Raw genomic sequence first — 16,697 nt, forward strand, 5'->3', positions numbered from 1 at the left:
TGCTTCATGTGCCGCCCTGTCTGTTTACGTGGGCGACTGCCGTGATGTTGTCCCACTGGATCAATACCGGCTGACCTTGAAGCAGAGGTCTTGCTAAGCTTAGAGCCTTGTAAATTGCCCTTAGCTCCAGTATATTTATGTGGAGAGAAGTCTCCAGACTTGATCACACTCCCTGGAAATTTTTTCCTTGTGTGACTGCTCCCCAGCCACTCAGGCTGGCATCCGTGGTCACCAGGACCCAGTCCTGAATGTCGAATCTGCGGCCCTTTCATAGATGAGCACTCTGCAGCCACCGCAGAAGAAAACACCCTTGTCCTTGGAGACAGGGTTATCCGCTGATGCATCTGAAGATGCGATCCGGACCATTTTCCCAGCAGATTCCACTGAAAGGTTCTTGCGTGAAATCTACCGAATGGGATCGCTTTGTAAGAAACCACCATTTTTCACAGGACCCTTGTGCAATGATGCACTGATACTTTTCCTGGTTTTAGGAGGTTCCTGACTAGCTCGGATAACTCCCTGGTCTTCTTCTCCGGGAGAAAACATCCTTTTCTGGACTGTGTCCAGAATCATTCCTAGGAACATTAGACGTGTCGTCGGAAAAAGCTGCGATTTTGGAATATTTAGAATCCACTCGTGCTGTCGTAGAACTACTTGAGATAGTGCTACTCCGACCGCCAACTGTTCTCTGGACCTTGCCCTTATCAGGAAAGCGTCCATATTTCTTTTAGGAAGAATCATCATTTCGGCCATTACCATGGTAAAGACCCGGGGTGCCGTGGACAATCCAAACGGCAGCGTCTGAACTGATAGTGACAGTTCTGTACCACGAACCTGAGATACCCTTGGTGAGAAGGGCAAAATTTGGACATGTAGGTAAGCGTCCCTGATATCCAGTGACACCATATCGTCCTGGTTCGCTATCACTGCTCTGAGTGACTCCATCTTGATTTGAACCCTTGTATGTAATTGTTCAAATCTTTTAGATCTCACCGAGCCGTTTGGCTTCAGTACCACAATAAAGTGTGGAATAATACCCCTTCCCTTGTTGTAGGAGGGGTACTTTGATTATCACCTGCTGGGAATACAGCCTGTGAATTTTTTTCCCAATACTGCCTCCCTGTCGGAGGGAGACGTTGGTAAAGCAGACTTCAGGAACTTGTGAGGGGAAGACGTCTCGAATTTCCAATGTACACCTGGGATACTACGTGTAGGATCCAGGAGTCCACTTGCGAGTGAGCCCACTGCGTGCTGAAACTCTTGAGATGACCCCCCACCGCACCTGAGTCCGCTTGTATGGCCCCAGCGTCATGCTGCGGACTTGGCAGAAGCTGTGGAGGACTTCTGTTCCTGGGAATGGGCTGCCTGCTGCAGTCTTCTTCCCTTTCCTCTAACCCTGGGCAGATTGACTGGCCTTTTGCCCGCCTGCCTTTATGGGTACGAAAGGACTGAGACTGAAAAGACTATGTCCTTTTCTGCTGAGATGTGACTTGGGGTAACAAAAGTGGATTTTCCAGCTGTTGCCATGGCCACCAGGTCCGATGGACCGCCCCTTTATACGGCAATACTTCCATGTGCCGTCTGGAATCTGCATCACCTGACCACTGTCGTGTCTATAAACATCGTCTGGCAGATATGGACATCACATCTACTCTTGATGCCAGAATGCAAATATCCCTCTGCGCATCTCGCATATATAGAAATGCATCCTTAAAATGCTCTATAGTCAATAAAATATTGTTCCTGTCAAGGGTATCAATATTTTCAGTCAGGAAATCCGACCAAGCCCCCCCAGCGCTGCACATCCAGGCTGAGGCGATTGCTGGTCGTAGTATAACACCAGTATGTGTGTATATACTTTTTAGGATATTTTTCAGCTTCCTATCAGCTGGCTCTTTGAGGGCGGCCGTATCTGGAGACGGTAACGCCACTTGTTTTTATAAGCGTGTGAGCGCCTTATCCACCCTAAGGTGTGTTTCCCAACTCGCCCTCACTTCTGGCGGGAAAAGGTATACCTCCAATAATTTTCTATCGGAGGAAACCAACGTATCATCACACACTTTAATTTATCTGATTCAGGAAAAACTACAAGTAGATTATTCCCACCCTACATAATACCCTTATTTGTGGTACTTGTAGTATCAGAAATATGTAACACCTCCTTCATTGCCCTTAACATGTAACGTGTGGCCCTAAAGGAAAATACGTTTGTTTCTTCACCGTCGACACTGAAGTCAGTGTCCGTGTCTGTGTCGACCAACTGAGGTAAATGGGCGTTTTTACAAGCCCCTGACGGTGTCTGAGACGCCTGGACAGGTACTAATTTGTTTGCCGGCCGTCTCATGTCGTCAACCGACCTTGCATCGTGTTGACATTATCACGTAATTCCTAAATAAGCCATCCATTCCGGTGTCGACTCCCTAGAGAGTGACATCACCAATACAGGCAATTTGCTCCGCCTCCTCACCAACATCGTCCTCCTACATGTCGACACACACGTACCGACACACAGCACACACACAGGGAATGCTCTGATAGAGGACAGGACCCCACTAGCCCTTTGGGGAGACAGAGGGAGAGTTTGCCAGCACACACCAAAAACGCTATAATTATACAGGGACAACCCCTTATACAAGTGTTTTCCCTTATAGCATTTTCACATATGTAATCATATCGCCAAATAAGTGCCCCCCCTCTCTGTTTTAACCCTGTTTCTGTAGTGCAGTGCAGGGGAGAGCCTGGGAGCCTTCCTCACAGCAGAGCTGAGCAGGAAAATGGCGCCGTGTGCTGAGGAGAATAGGCCCCGCCCCCTAAAACGGCAGGCTCTTCTCCCGGAGTTTGTGAGATCTGGCAGGGGTTAAATACATCCATATAGCCTCAAGGGCTATATGTGATGTATTTTAGCCATAAAAAAGGTATAATACATTGCTGCCCAGGGCGCCCCCCCCAGCGCCCTGCACCCTCAGTGACCGCTGGTATGAAGTGTGCTGACAACAATGGCGCACAGCTGCAGTGCTGTGCGCTACCTTATGAAGACTGAAAGTCTTCTGCCGCCTGTTTCTGGACCTCTGGACCTCTTCAACTTCGGCATCTGCAAGGGGGGTCGGCGGCACGGCTCCGGGACGAACCCCAGGGTGAGACCTGTGTTCCGACTCCCTCTGGAGCTAATGGTGTCCAGTAGCCTAAGAAGCCAATCCATCCTGCACGCAGGTGAGTTTACTTCTCTCCCCTAAGTCCCTCGATGCAGTGAGCCTGTTGCCAGCAGGACTCACTGAAAATAAAAAACCTAAATTAAACTTTTATTCTAAGCAGCTCAGGAGAGCCACCTAGATTGCACCCTTCTCGGCCGGGCACAAAGATCTAACTGAGGCTTGGAGGAGGGTCATAGGGGGAGGAGCCAGTGCACACCACCTGATCCTAAAGCTTTTATTATTGTGCCCTGTCTCCTGCGGAGCCGCTAAACCCCATGGTCCTGACGGAGTCCCCAGCATCCACTTAGGACGTTAGAGAAATTGCTGTAAGAGCTGGTTGGTAAAAGTTGTGGCCACTGAATTATCTTGTCAATTTGCTATGGTTACCAAAGTGGCTGTATTATAAATGTTTGGGGATAACGGTAGTGTGCGCATCACTCTCCCCTATTCACCATAACTCCAATATTTTTTTTCAGGGATCCTTGGATTTCAATCCGTGTCCTAACTCGCTGATTACACCTCCAGAGAATGTGAGAGCTAACCACATATGCGTGAAACATCTACTGCAGAGATTATATGGTGTGCAATAACTGGCAGTCTAATAATCTGATTGATAATCCATTCCCAGCAGACCACTGTAAGGCACGGATAATACCACTCAAATGTTGGGGTTGATTAACATAAATGTATTACTTATAAAAGCCTAATTCACTATAATAGATACAAGGTTTTTTTTCTAATAAGCCGCTCTCATGATAGATATAGTAACCGGCTTGCTTGATATTAATATGGCTTCAGATGTATATCTAACCCCAAATGTAAATCACAAAGGGTTTTTATCTTTGATGACAACTCCCAAAAGAGCTGTAGTATTTTGCGGCTTCCTTAATATAAATGCTCAAAGTGCAGAATAGTTTAGGTGGGTTATATGTTGGTATTCAGCGAAGGAGTATTATAATCTCACAAATTACAAGAAGGGAATGGTATCAATTCTTGTCCCTTGATAATCTAAAATAATTTGGTACAGTGAGCCATATCCTGTTAAGGTAATATATCTCCCTGTTGTTATATCGGGAGTACATTAACTGGCAGTGCAGCGTGTAGCCGTTCAATTTCACAACTACCTAACACTGTTTCTATTGAAGTGCATTAACTGGCAGTACAGTATGTGGCCGTTCGATTTCACAGCTGCCTAATACTGTTTCTATTAAAGTGCATTAACCGTCGATGCAGCGTGTAGCCGTTCAATTTCACTGCTGCCTAACACTGTTTCTATTGAGCCTCGCTGAACATCCCAATTTCTCTAACGTCCTAGAGGATGCTGGGGACTCCGTAAGGACCATGGGGAGAGACGGGCTCCGCAGGAGACATGGGCACTTTAAGAAAGAATTTAGTTCCTGGTGTGCACTGGCTCCTCCCTCTCTGCCCCTCCTCCAGACCTCAGTTTGATTCTGTGCCCAGAGGAGCTGGGTGCTTTTCAGTGAGCTCTCCTGAGTTTGCTGATAGAAAGTTTTTTGTTAGGTTTTTTATTTTCAGGGAGCTCTGCTGGCAACAGATTCCCTGCATAGTGGGACTGAGGGGAGAGAAGCAGCCCTACTCTCTGAAGCTAGGTCCTGCTTCTTAGGCTACTGGACACCATTAGCTCCAGAGGGATCGGTACACAGGATCTCACCCTCGCCGTCCGTCCCAGAGCTGCGCCGCCGTCCCCCTCGCAGAGCCAGAAGACTGAAGCCGGGTGAGTATGAGAAGCAAGAAGACTTCACAGGCGGCAGAAGACTTTGTGATCTTCACTGGAGGTAACGCACAGCACTGCAGCTGTGCGCCATTGCTCCACACACCTACACATACTCCGGTCACTGTTAGGGTGCAGGGCGCAGTGGGGGGGGGGGTGTCCTGGGCAGCATTTGGGACCTCAATCTGGCAAATAAACACATATATACAGCTGGGCACTGTATATATGTAGGAGCACCCGCCTAAGAAATAAAATTTAAGCGGGACAGAAGCCCGCCGCCAAGGGGGCGGGGCTTCCCCCTCAGCACTCACCAGCGCCATTTTTTTTCCACAGCACGCTGAGAGGAAGCTCCCCAGGCTCTCCCCTGCTGATATACGGTAGAAGAGGGTTGAAAAGAGAGGGGGGGGGGCACATAATTAGGCGCAAAAAAGTATATAAACAGCAGCTACTGGGTTAACATTAAGTTACTGTGTTATTCCTGGGTTATATAGCGCTGGGGTGTGTGCTGGCATATTCTCTCTCTGTCTCTCCAAAGGGCCTCGTGGGGGAACTGTCTTCAGAAAGGACATTCCCTGTGTGTGTGGTGTGTCGGTACGCTTGTGTCGACATGTCTGATGTGGAAGGCTATGTGGGAGAGGAGCGGGAGCAAATGAATGTGGTGTCTCCGCCGACGGCACCGACACCTGATTGGATGGATATGTGGAAGGTTTTAAATGATAATGTTAATTCTTTGCATAAAAGATTAGACAAGGCTGATGCATTGGGACAGTCAGGGTCTCAACCCGTGCCTGATCCTTTGTCGCAGGGACCGTCGGGGTCTCATAAGCGCCCACTATCCCAAATTGTTGACACAGATACCGACATGGATTCTGACTCCAGTGTTGATTACGATGATGCAAAGTTACAGCCAAAGTAGGCTAAATCACTCCGATATATGATTATAGCAATTAAGGAGGTTTTGCACATCACAGAGGAAACCCCTGTCCCTGACACAAGGGTTTAACTCGCTTATCCAAAAAGGTAGCCCTGCAGTCCCAGGATACGGCTACCCTCAAGGATGCTGCTGATCGCAAACAGGAGGGTACCCTAAAGTCCATTTATACACATTCAGGTACCTTGCTCAGATCGGCAATCGCGTCGGCCTGGGTCTGTAGTGCAGTAGCGGCATGGACTGATACCTTATCAGAGGAGTTTGATACCCTAGATAGGGATACTGTTTTATTGACCCTGGGGCATATTAAAGACGCTGTCCTTTATATGAGAGATGCTCAAAGAGACATTAGTCTGCAGGGTTCTAGAATAAACGCTATGTCGATTTCTACCAGAAGGGTCCTGTGGACTCGGCAATGGACAGGTGATGCCGACTCAAAACGGTATATGGAGGTTTTACCTTACAGGGGTGAGGAATTGTTCGGTGAAGGTCTATCGGACCTGGTCTCCACAGCTACGGCTGGAAAGTACATTTTTTTGCCTTATGTTCCCTCACAGCCTAAGAGAGTACCGCATTATCAAATGCAGTCCTTTCGTTCACAAAGAAACAAGAAAGTCCGAGGTGCGTCCTTTCTTTCCAGAGGGAGGGGCAGAGGAAAGAAGCTGCACAATACAGCTAGTTCCCAGGAACAGAAGTCCTCCCCGGCCTCTGCAAAATCCACCGCATGGCGCTGGGGCTCCACTGGCGGAGTCGGGGCCAGTGGGGGCGCGTCTTCGGAATTTTAGCAACATGTGGGTTCACTCCCAGGTGACTCCCTGGGCAATAGAAATTGTGTCTCAGGGTTACAAGCTGGAATTCGAAGAGGTGCCTCCTCGCCGTTTTTTCAAATCGGCCCTACCGTCTTCGCCCTTAGAGTGGGAGATAGTGTTAAATGCAATACAAAAATTGTATCTTCAGCAGGTGGTGGTCGAGGTTCCCCTCCTTCAACAGGGAAGGGTGTATTATTTGACCATGTTTGTGGTTCCGAAGCCGGAAGGTTCGGTCAGACCCATATTGAATTTAAAATCTCTGAACCTATACTTGAAGAGGTTCAAGTTCAAGATGGAATCGCTAAGAGCGGTCATCGCCAGCCTGGAAGGGGGGGATTTTATGGTGTCACTGGACATAAAGGATGCGTACCTTCATGTCCCCATTTATCCACCTCATCAGGCTGACAATGCCAAATTCCCTTGTCGTATAAACAACCCTTTATGAAGCTAAGAACACTGTACGCTGTTTGCTTAAGAAATACCGTATGGGTACGCTATCTGCGTAACGATCGCTAAGCCGTAGGCGAGACGCTCAAGCGTCACGTTCGCTCACGGCCCAGTGATCACAGGACACGTTATTGGTTATGTCTAGGGGAATGATTCGCTGTAGCGTAGCCTACGCTCGAGACCACGAGGAGGTCACCAGCGATGCAGACGCTCACAACACTATACCTTTATGTTAAAACCTTATACCAATGAAATACACTGAATACCTTAATGTGAGTACAGGGTGTAAGTGCAACCTTGTGTAACCTGACTAACTACAAAGCTGCTTGAGCGTCACCGACGCTCAAGTGAACACTTAACACTATAGAAAATACACAGATACTGGTTTAGGTTCCAAAGCCTATTAACTATGTATTATAACTAATATACTTGCAAAAAGGAATCACAGTACAAATGATACACTACAGTATAACATAAACCACCTAACCAGATAACTATACAGGAAACACACTACAATACAATACAGTTAAGTTTAAGGAGAAATAAGAGAAGATGAGAAGACAAGAGAGAGAGAGAGAGATTTGAGAGAGATTGGCTCACAATAACATTAAAAGACAATATGGTTGCAGCGAAGCTTACACATGTGAGGAACAATCGCTGCGCAGTTAATCAATGCTGAGAATCTTTGTTTAGAAAGTACTTGAGCTTACCCATGCTGCCTGTCCCTATATACACAACACCCAGCTACACAATCGTCCCTACAATGCCGCATGGGGCAGAAGCTAGACTCCATCTTATTCCAAAATGTCCAAGCCTCAAAACAATGCATATGTTCTGATTTTACAATTCCAAACAATCTAAATCACCTTTCACAATTTCAAGCAAACACAGTATCTCTATAACCAGAGCATATGAGTTATCACAAGACCAGACCACCAGGTACTCACAAGTATCAGCCTGCCATTGCTACCAGCACATATTCAAAAGTACTGCATGGTGGTATTTATGATTAACAAGATCCCAGCTACCATCACAGATTCCACAGGGCACCAACACTAACACCCAACAATCATCACAGCCAAGTTACAATATCCTATTTAAACCAGAAAGCAATATGTCTATATTTCCTTCTATAGCCATGTGATTCTATACTTAGCCTTTGGGAAGGAATTCTGTCCTGGGGATGTAGCCGCCATGCTGCTTGATGCTAGCTTAGTTCTGAGTGTCAGTCAGCCCTGTGATCTCCAGTGGGTATATCATACCTGCATTCCAGCTGTGGGGGTGTGTCAACCACAGGAAGTGTGTGTCCCTCCCAGCATGTGAGCCAGCTGCATCAGTGGCCTTGGTTATGTAACACAATGGGTGATGACCAACACATTCCTGTCTTCTGGAGAGCTATTGTTTGGCGAATACAAAACAAAACCCTGTCTCTGGGTTTTGTTCGATATTCATGATGTCCACTTTCAGTTGAGACAATGACATCTCAGCCCTCATTCTCCTGTATACAAATCCAGCCCCATTTGTAAACACAGGTGTTGGCCCTCCTTATTGAGTCTCAAAAGCTCAGTGTAATTAAAGGCTATTGTACTCCGTCTGCGGGAAAGATACTGATTTGGAGTACAATTGATCTTCAATTACTATTCCTGTGTTTACCTTATGCATGTGTAGATATGAGGCCCTCTTAACATGCAAACTATTGTTTGGGGGATCTCTGAGGTCAAAGAGACATTTGAGACCTACTGATGCCTGTCTCCAACTGTTCAGATGCATGACTAAGTAAGAACAAATAATAATAAATAAATGGACATAACTTCTTATGTCCATAACTATTCGCACGAGCAATTAATACGCTCCAAACCAACACCGGAATATTGCTAATTAAATACTCTTCCGATGGGTACCAAACACTGCTGTATGATTCCTGTTAGACCCTTCGTACGATGCAAAGAGGGACTCCTCAGCTCAGGGACATTCTATTTTAACCAAACTTTCAGAATCTATCAAAGGGACCATGATCTATAAACTACATTAATTGTGAACAGTTGTAACGAATGGGTCGCACGCTACGACTACGTAAACTCTACCGTAAATACGCATACCGCGCCTGCGAGTGCACGCTATTGCGGGTATGCGCCTCCACGGGAGAGCGCACGCATGCGCAGCACGGACCAGTGTGCGGTGCAAATATGGCAACGTGCATAGAGACATTTTTCTGACTTCGACAGTCCACCCTTTGGCAGTCAATAATAACTGCCACAAAACGTTTAAGGAGAAAAATGTAAGTCAGGGGTTAATTGATTTCCATGGTGGGGTAAGGAAGAAGAGAGGAGTAGGTGTGAAAAGGGTATGACCTAGTGAGAGAGTAGAAGCATGTGTGTATGAGTCCATGTTTGGAGGGTCATGTATCATCGTGCCGTACGTGTGGTAAATCAAGCTTCGAGGTATTGCGAAGTATACATTTGAATTCCTTCTTATCCCGTACTAAGGGTCTGTGGATGGGCTGTCAAACTCTACCGAGCTCATTTCGGCTATGGTTGTAACAAAATGGGGATGCACATTTTAGTTGATGATACATGAATGGGGGAGGTATGTGGTTGCTGATATCTGTGCCTGTATTCCCTGTCGACTATGTGTGTTATTACCTGAGGGTTGTAGAGATGAAGATAAAGAACACTTATGGAGAATGCAATGATATTCTATGTCAGGGAAATGTACATCTGTCGTTGAGGTTGTGTTCGGTATCTGTTGAGAGTCGTCTTCTTTGCGCTGTATTGCTCCTTAGGCATGAGCAAATAGCTTTGTCTGAGCCATCAGATTTACAAAAAATGTTGGGCTAGCGTGAGTTTAAAAGTACTAGGGAAACTGGGGATCCATGGCAAAGTTCATCAAGTGTCCATATCATAGGTTGTCAAAACTTCATCTTTGGTGCTTGTCTGTTGTCTGTATAGCGTCTCGTCAACTTCCACGTCCAAGGGGGTCTTTGCATCTTGGAGAAAAGCAGAAAAACAGGTGAAAGAAACGGACCGTATAATCGCATTTTTCATCACATTCTGGTTTCTATCATTGGGTCATAAATCAAATCCAGGTTAATTACAGTTTCCTCACTCCTCAAGCTCATCACTTTTGTACTTTGTTTGCACCTCATTAAAGCCTGCCCGCATCTAAATATCAATCCAATTGATATAACGACACCCAAGATACATAGTAGAAACTTTCCAACATCCTTTATGACTCCTTGAGCCCATTCTCCCAAACCGGAGAACCAATTTCGCGGGTTCAACCATGACACCCAACTAGTCAGCTCATTACCTACAGCAGCAAGGGTGAGATTGTGTTTTCGACGAAATTCCCACTTCAATTGGAGAATATCGTCCATCTTTTGGTCTATGACCTCTACCGGATCCTCGGTGCTATTTGTGATATACGTGCAACACTTTATGCCGTACTGTGTTGCCAATGTAACACAATATCCGCCTGTTACTGCTGTAAGATAATTAAGAACCATCCTATGCTGAACTAGTTCTGTTTTGTAAGCTTGAAGTTCTCTTCCAGTGTATCTAAACGTGTCATCATACATTTCAGTGATATTATCTAACAAATTGGCGAGTGCGGAAATGTATCTATAATTCATCACTCCTCGAGCGGTACGAGTGAAATCTAACGCTACCAGAACCTGAATCCCGGTGGATTCATGGATAAGATCGGAGGCCGGATGCTCTAACCTTTCTGACAGTTGTCTTTTAACTCGGTGCTCGTAATGAGTGTGAGTATAAGGAGCTTGGGCACCACGGTGTATGTCCTTCATTTTGTCATGTGTAACAGTCATCACTTCAGGCAATACTTTTCCAATATAACACAATCCTTCAGAGTTTGGGGCAAGCCACTTGTACGCCTTTCTCCCGCATATGAAATATGCATCATCGGGGAGAACATATGGGACGGAGAAGGACATGACCATGTTACAAACCTTCCAGGTGAAATCTCCTGACCCTAATTCTTCCATCTGCCTAATGCACGTATCAGTTTGTATGATATGTGCACAGTATCCTGGTGATACCTCTCCAACTCTAGTAATCCTATTTCCTAAGGTATATCGATACCGGAAAGATTTTCCTCTACTGGCTATGTGGCGTACCAGCTCTGTATCTGTAGGCATTCTATCTGCTCTGTGTGAAAAGGTCATGGTAAGGTTGCTCCATGACACTTCCCAATTTCCCGGCTTTCGGGGATTGGAGATGTTAAAACATAATAGGGACCTATCCACATGGTATTGGTGGAGCTTCAAACTAGGAGGGCTGGAGATATTAAACCTCCGGTCCACCGGTCTCCCACCACTTAGCTCAAGTACCTCCCCTAACGTTAAAGGAAATGGTACTAGCCCTGATTTACTATGACCCTGAGGTACTTGAGAGCATACCCAACAATCTGTTTTATTTAACACACTACCCACTAAGGAGTGATAGTCACTCAATGGATGCCGGTCCATATGGATATTAAAACTGGATTGGCATTTCTTTATGCATCCATCCTCTACCAGATTGTCACAGAGCCTACAGATACAACTTTCTTTTTGAACTAACATTCCTTCACAGTTGTTTACAAATAACATGGTTGTTAGATCGTGCCCGGTACTCGCCTTTGCTTGGTGATTGGGTTGCTATTGGAAATTTACACCTCCGTCTCAGTCATCAGGACCTTTCTGGATCCTTTCTCGACCTCACTGGTACTCTCACCGAAACAGACTGCTCTGGTCAACATCATGGTTAACGGGAAAAATCCATATCACAGTCTCTTGGGGCAAGTCCATCTTACAGGAGGGGAAAAGAAGAAATTTGTAAATGGGGTATAAGAAAATCAGTTTGAGGGGGAGAGAACTCGTTACGATAATAAGTTCTCTCGTCTTGTTGTTCTTCTTGTTCTGCTGTCCTCTCAAAGGTGTTGTCTCTCAGTCTTCAAAAACGATCATTCTGGTGATGCAATATTCCTTCCTAACCGACGATCTTTCTGTAAGGAGCAAAAATCTGGCATTACCATTGGTCCAACTGAGGGGTGACATAGCATCTTTAAACCATGGAAACATGAGTGAGAAGAGAGAGAAAATCAAAAAAACAAAAGAGAGAGAGAACACTTCATGTGCATATATATATTACATAACTCAACAACAATCAACAATAGGAACCGAGAAACAAAGCATTTTTAAACATTGTAAGAAAACATTGTTAGCATTAGAAAAACATTGTCAGACTTATTAGGCTGTCATATCTATGTGTCTACTGGTCTCCTTGAGCAGTCCCTCCCCACCAGCACCTGCATTACTCCACTGTCTGTATCTGGCCAGAAATACATTGTGGCGGAGGTCATGCTGGGGTTTGGTAGACTTCTGCAAGGACCAAGTGGGTATGCAATGTGTGAATTCTTACCACTACTAGTCAGAGATGGGGATAGAGAGAGGGAGAGAAAAACATTTTTCACAAATACATTTACAACGTTTCACCTGGTCATTCCTGTGTCTTCAGTGAATGACCTCCCAATTTATTAACCGTTACTTCAGGCTTGCCTCCATTCCTAATAATCACCTTTCCTGCCTATGTGATCCTTGATTATAATGGTGTGTATTGTAATTTTGCTCATTTCTTGGTCTAGGGGGTCTAACTTTATGTGGGTTATTACAGTTGCTAGCACAATGCCCTTCTCTTTTGCACAGATCACAAATCCTTAAGTTCCTCCATGTGCCAATGGCCTGGGGTTTTGGTTGATTTGATGCCTCCTCAAACGCTTGGATGCTCATCACCATCAACCGCTTTCCCTGTACCTACCTGATTCCTTGGATACCATGATTATGTCGTTGTCTAGGGAGTTGATATACCTTCTGTGAATCTTTGATCATACAGTTAGATCTTTCCTAGGATCTGGGTAATCAGACATGATTGATCTCAATTCTGTCCGGGACCAGGGATGGCGCATTGCACTGTCCTTGACGGGAATGGTTCCCTGATCGTCAGTCTTCCCATTGGGGACTGTGATCACCCTGACAGGACTAAACTCAATTACATCACCTTGTTTTGGTCTTATAATATGGGGTACATTTGTTTGTGCGTGATATAAAACATTGTACGTACCTGTGGACACGACCTCACCTGACCCTCCGTTAGGGGGTTTGATTATTGCCTTTACCAATTTGGTCGTGTCCACCTGGATGTCTTGTAGGATGGCTTCTGGAAGAGGTGCCGACATCGTTCTGGGCTCACTTTCTTGTTTGTATTCCTGAGGGAGGTTTGACATGGGGTGCAGCTTGCACAGGTTAATAGTTGTACATTCAACAGTATTACAATAATCATTGTTACATTTATTACACTTATTCTTATAATCTATATTACAGTTGCTAAGAGCGTTTTTATTGTTCACCCTTGTGTCTTTCTCTCCGCAATCAACCCCTCTCCTGATGCCACTGTCTCTCCTCTCAAGATAAGAGTCAGAAAAGTCAATAGACTCTTTTTGTAATTCACTTTCCTGTTGCCATAACTGTAAATATTCATAATGTTTATTTTGTCTCTTCGTTGGTTCAATGAGACTTATCCTCCTCCTTAAATTTTGTAACACTACTGGACTGAAGCTACCTATTCTTGGGAATTTGTCCCTGTCTTGTACAGTCATTCTCTCCCATTCATCACATAAAACCTCTGTGTGACTACCGTATTTTTCACACATTACATATCGTGCCGACCCAACTGGTCGGTTCTCTGAATCAACCCGAACCGAGGTTGATCGCCCCCTACCTGAACAAATGGCCCCCATAATCTGCAGGCGTTGCTTATTCCTCCTTGGATCTTTATCTCAAGGTTTTCAGCGAACCCTTACAAACAAACCAAGATGTCCTTGGGCAGGCCGGCGGTGGTGGTTTATCAAGTACCCCACTTACTTCTCGCCCACGTTGGCCTGTGCTGCAATCACTGTAACCAGAGCTGCTGTACCCAACCCAGGGCCCCTGTGAACCTTTATTTACTGGGGCGCGTTCCCCAGCAAGTATCGGTTGTTGGATAGTTCCTGAGTGACCAGCGAACTTCCCTTCCAAAAATAAAAAATTACACAAATCACGTCAGAATGTACAAATAGCGTTTGTGACCACTTTACTCTAATGGTATTAGGTCAGATTACTAACTACTGCACACAATTACGTGCGGTCCAATCGTTCAGTACACGAGCACTACTTGTCATGTACTGAAAGATCAATGGAATCGATGTTTCCGGCCGCGATTCCTTCAGCAAGAGCTTGTATGGCCTATATGGGTTCTGCACCAACACCCCAGGCGTTGTGCCACTGGACTTTTATAGCGGACCTCTTTGTCTATTTTACCTGTTACCTTATGACCTCCTGGTCTGTTACCTTATGACCTCCTGGTCTGTTACCTTATGACCTCCTGGTCTGTTACCTTATGACCTCCTGGTCTTGTTACCTTATGGTCCGCTATACTCTAATGCTCAAATATTATTTAACCAGGGATGCCTCCCTAGCCACCGTATATGTCACTTACACGTATGTCCCTTGACGAGTACCCGGCTTTCCTTTTGGTTCCACCTTACAGTTATATAAACTTTTGTATACAAAACACACTCACTCAACACATGTACACTTTTGTTTCTATATCTATTTCTGCGCAGAAATTTGTCTTTAGCCCAACAGTGTTACCAATTAGGAGCAGGATCTGTTAAACTAAATTTCAGATTTTCCAAAAATAGATTTGCGTTATTTACCGCTTCGCGTTATCTACCGCTGTGCGTTAATTATCGCCTTTGCGTTACTTCACTTTATCACAACTTGAGCTACGTGGGCGTAACCGGACGCTACGTTGCGTAATGTACACTGCGTGCGTCTGCCTTTTGGATTGCGTACGCTAGTCTTTGTTAGCGACACGTGTACGCAATGCAAAGGATCCACCGTAACACAATATATTTTTATCAATGTAAATGATCCCTGATCATCTACCGCAATCCACACTGACTGCCTTGTATCTCAGACAAACCGTGTGTTGTTCTATACTTTAACTATTACCTCTACTATGAAATAACAGCAAATCTCTTTTTAGCACTTTCTATCAACTATAAAATTGGCAAACAGGAATAGTGATATACGAAAATGAAACAGAAATGCAGATATATGCGTGCGTACGCAAGACAAAAGAAAAATAAACAGTTTTAAAAGGACACAAGCGTTTTGTTCTTACTTCCGGTTACCGGGTTCCTTCAGCACTCTTTATCTAAGCGAAGCAGACGCTTATCCCGCCAGCACTATGAGACAATCTCCCACCCTTTGCTGGGGGATAATGTCTGCTGATCTACCTAGTGCAGATGTGAGAAGTATAGGACGAGTTCCCAATTGACAATGCCAAATTCCCTTGTCGTATAAACAACCCTTTATGAAGCTAAGAACACTGTACGCTGTTTGCTTAAGAAATACCGTATGGGTACGCTATCTGCGTAACGATCGCTAAGCCGTAGGCGAGACGCTCAAGCGTCACGTTCGCTCACGGCCCAGTGATCACAGGACACGTTATTGGTTATGTCTAGGGGAATGATTCGCTGTAGCGTAGCCTACGCTCGAGACCACGAGGAGGTCACCAGCGATGCAGACGCTCACAACACTATACCTTTATGTTAAAACCTTATACCAATGAAATACACTGAATACCTTAATGTGAGTACAGGGTGTAAGTGCAACCTTGTGTAACCTGACTAACTACAAAGCTGCTTGAGCGTCACCGACGCTCAAGTGAACACTTAACACTATAGAAAATACACAGATACTGGTTTAGGTTCCAAAGCCTATTAACTATGTATTATAACTAATATACTTGCAAAAAGGAATCACAGTACAAATGATACACTACAGTATAACATAAACCACCTAACCAGATAACTATACAGGAAACACACTACAATACAATACAGTTAAGTTTAAGGAGAAATAAGAGAAGATGAGAAGACAAGAGAGAGAGAGAGAGAGATTTGAGAGAGATTGGCTCACAATAACATTAAAAGACAATATGGTTGCAGCGAAGCTTACACATGTGAGGAACAATCGCTGCGCAGTTAATCAATGCTGAGAATCTTTGTTTAGAAAGTACTTGAGCTTACCCATGCTGCCTGTCCCTATATACACAACACCCAGCTACACAATCGTCCCTACAATGCCGCATGGGGCAGAAGCTAGACTCCATCTTATTCCAAAATGTCCAAGCCTCAAAACAATGCATATGTTCTGATTTTACAATTCCAAACAATCTAAATCACCTTTCACAATTTCAAGCAAACACAGTATCTCTATAACCAGAGCATATGAGTTATCACAAGACCAGACCACCAGGTACTCACAAGTATCAGCCTGCCATTGCTACCAGCACATATTCAAAAGTACTGCATGGTGGTATTTATGATTAACAAGATCCCAGCTACCATCACAGATTCCACAGGGCACCAACACTAACACCCAACAATCATCACAGCCAAGTTACAATATCCTATTTAAACCAGAAAGCAATATGTCTATATTTCCTTCTATAGCCATGTGATTCTATACTTAGCCTTTGGGA

The sequence above is a fragment of the Pseudophryne corroboree genome, chromosome 3, assembly GCF_028390025.1.
Source record: "Pseudophryne corroboree isolate aPseCor3 chromosome 3, aPseCor3.hap2, whole genome shotgun sequence".
Classification (NCBI taxonomy): Eukaryota; Metazoa; Chordata; class Amphibia; order Anura; family Myobatrachidae; genus Pseudophryne; species Pseudophryne corroboree.